This window comes from Athene cunicularia (genome assembly GCF_003259725.1).
Source record: "Athene cunicularia isolate RWA chromosome 26 unlocalized genomic scaffold, athCun1 chr26_part1, whole genome shotgun sequence".
Taxonomy (NCBI): Eukaryota; Metazoa; Chordata; class Aves; order Strigiformes; family Strigidae; genus Athene; species Athene cunicularia.
In genome coordinates, this window is record NW_020799136.1 from 1767720 (window position 1) to 1771121 (window position 3402).

The following is a 3402-nucleotide window of genomic DNA, read 5'->3' on the forward strand; positions in this document are numbered from 1 at the left end:
TCCCATCCCATCCCATCCCATCCCATCCCATCCCAATGCATCCCAATGCATCCCATCCCATCCCTTCCCAACCTGTCCCATCCCATCCCATCCCATCCCATCCCATCCCAATGCATCCCATCTCATCCCTTCCCAACTCGTCCCACTCCATCCCATCCCATCCCATCCCATCCCATCCCATCCCATCCCGGCCGGGCTGCAGCTGCTCTGGGCGCGGGAGCACCGGGGGAGGTGGGGGCTCTGCCGAGGGCTTGGCGCAGGTGTCTGGAGCTGGGATTTAAGTTCTGGCAAGGCTTTTATTTAAGGGAGAAATTTCTTCTCTCCGAGACAGTTCAGTTCCAACTGGTTAAATCACCACGTTTTTCTGATGAATTTTAACAAATCAAAAGCAGGAGGCATGACTGCATGCCCAGAATAAGGAGTAGCACAAAGTTAAATCCACGCTTTGCATACAGCTTTGTGTTTGCATGAACACTAGCAGGAAATTTTACATCACTAGAACAATGTAGAGCCTGGACTTGACCTCCCCAAGTGACCCAGCCACCCAAGCACCTTTGAACTATTCCAGATGTCTGTAAAGCACCAGCGGTGTTACTAATCAAAGTCTTGTCACCACCGAATATCGTAAATTGAAGTCTGGATTATTGCTCAGTGTAATTTGTGAGAAGACCTGTCACATAGTATTTCTTTTTTTTCATCCCTTTATCGTAGCATTTTCAGGCACTTCTGTGGAACACGTGGTTTTTTGAAACCTTAGCACTCATGAGATAAATAATGATCCAGATGTGGGCTGGATAATCCACATGGTGTTCAGCTGAAGTGGGTCATTTATTGCACCATACGTTTTTACTAGCTTTGCTAAACTTTGTCACTCTGTTAGTATTAAGGGTTTGAGGGTTTAAGCCAAGCTATTTATTAACCTCGCAGAAATCTTCACCTGGTAGTGCTGGCACACGCAGGAGCAAAATCATGGAGATATGTGAAAGAAAACGGTACGCCACGGTGCCTATTGTATTTTCCTATCGACCTTTTAAAAAGGAAATGTCTTGGATTTTTAAAGGTATTTTAATAATGGGGTTTAGGAAGTATCAAATCAAATACAAAAACGCAACGATATAGACACTGAAGTAGTTGACTTGGTCCAACAGTCATCCAGCACTAAACCAGGATCATAGGAGGCAAAACTAAGCGCTAAACCGGGCCCGTAGAAGGCAAAACTCCGAAGTGGCAAAGGCTCAGGAAACCAGCGGAAAGTTTCCACAATTTGTGCCCTACTCTGCACCCACAGAAAGGTAAAGACGGGGGGTTCTGCCCTGTGCACCCCCCGCAAGGTGGAAGGAGCTGCCTGTGGGGGACTCCCGGCCAGGGACTGCACCTCCCATGCCGGTATGCAAATCCCTTGGTAAATATTTCGGTAAACCTTTTGCTGACTGGGTGCCCGCTTCAGTGCCCCGACACAGACACCCCGTGCCCGGGCAGTCTGTGTTTAACAAAATCTGTCTCCAAGCCCAGCGGGTGCTCTAGGAGCTGCCAAGGGCTGCGGCTGAGCTTCGGCAAAGGGCCGCAGGTGAGCGGGAGAGGAGGGTGAGGAGGGTGAGGAGGGTGAGGAGCCATGGGACAGCGGGCTCTGAAGCTGCAGCCAGCCCAGGCTTCCCGCAGCATCTCCTCCGAGGCTCCAGCCCGCATTACTCATCCCTTTCCACTTTTACTGCTCTCAGCCAAGTGGCAGGAGTTCAAGCGGGTGGAGCCCTCTTCCCTCTGGAAATATCTGATAAAAATCCCTTCCCTCCCCCTTTTTCCTTCTCCCAGACAGGATATGGGTGTGGGGCCGCAGTCACGCAGGGCGCGCGGGGCAGGGGGCTGCGGGGAGCCCCCCGAGACAAACCCCAGCTGCCGGACCAAGGGTTTCCTTGGGCTTGGGGCCTCTCCGGCAGCTGGGTGCTGCTCGGGGGCTCGGCACCTTCCCGGGGACCGAGGGTGCTGCTGGCTGGAGCAGTTAGGATGTGCAGCCCTCTGAAGGGCCTTAAACTCAAGGGGCTGTGAGTTTTAAAGCTCCTTTTTCCTTCCCTGATCTTTAGAACTTTTCTAGGTCTTGCAAAGGGAATGAAGGAAAGAAAGAATGCTTTAAAATGTCAAGAAAAGAGTTGTTTGGTTTTTTTGGTGTTTTTTTTAAATGATTTGGCAGAGGTGAATAAAAAAGATATAAAAACGAAAGATAAAAGATCTTTTAAAAAACAACTGGTTTGGGTACAAATAGAATATATACTCGCTTTCCCCAATTTGTTCTGAGAGGAGCACAGGACAGCTCTCCACCTGGCTTACCAACACCCAATGTTGCCATCACGAAGCGCTCGCAGCATCGTGGGCAGAGGGTCCTGGAGCACCCCCAGAGCATCAGCCCGTGCTGCGCACCACCGACGGGCGTCAACTTCTCCCACCCCCGTTGCAACTCAGGGGTTGCCCCGAGGATCAGGCAAAGCCCAGAACTGAGCGTTTCACCTGCGAAACCCAGCCTCCATCCTCCCCACGCCACGTCCACGCGTGGCATTTGCACCTGCATGACACGGGGTTGTTTTTTATTTGATTTTTTTTTTTTTTTCCTCCGTAAAACACGTGGCTTTAGTTGAGGGTGTTCTGGGGGCAGGTGGAGGCCGGTCGTCCCACCCTTGGCTGAGCACAACCCGCCAGAACTGGGATTTCCATTGAGAGCTGCACAGCTGAACCCTTGGCTTAATTCACTCGGACTCCCCAAAGAGGTGATGAGCACGCAGAGCCCGGGGGGTGAGCTCTCTGGTCCTTCTCTGCTCTGCACAGCGGCTGCGTTGGGCAGAAATAAACCTCCGCTACTTTCCAGCCAGGGCTAGTAAAGCCCCGTAATATCCTGCAGAAACGAGGAGCATTGGCTCTGCCGCCAAAAGAAATGACGTTTTGCGGCATTAAGCCCCTCATTGCCGGGTGGTTTTGTCTTTCCGAAGGCATCGCTTTTTATCACTTCTTGTATTTATCACCCACTTTGTACTACAAGGGACTCAAGCTTCGCATTTCAGGTAAACACTTTTGTCTTACACCCTCGCTCACTGCTCCCTTCGGCCCAACCAGACAGTCCTGAATTTTATTTCTTTCAAATATTTTTATTTTTTTTTTCTTCCTGTAAAATTAACATAGACCGGAGGGTCAGGCACAACCTCTCGGGTGAACAATATACCTTGGCAGCAAAGGGAACATGAAAGGAGTCCCGTGAAACAGAAGAACAAAATACAGCAAATTCTTTCAATAGTTCTAGTTGCTCACGTTCATGTGAGTAAGGAGAAATTACATTTGAGGAGACGCTCACAGGTTCCTGGCTCCCGTCCCAGCACTCAGAGTGCTGCCTCACTTTTTTTTTTTTTTTTTTTTAATTAA

The 3402-nt window shown here is 50.1% G+C and overlaps 1 protein-coding gene across 1 annotated transcript in view; it reads right to left on the reverse strand.

Moving 5' to 3' along the window:
* CD34 (CD34 molecule) overlaps nucleotides 1-3402 on the reverse strand; it is a 15040-nt gene that overhangs the window by 9874 nt on the left and 1764 nt on the right. The window lies entirely within an intron of this gene.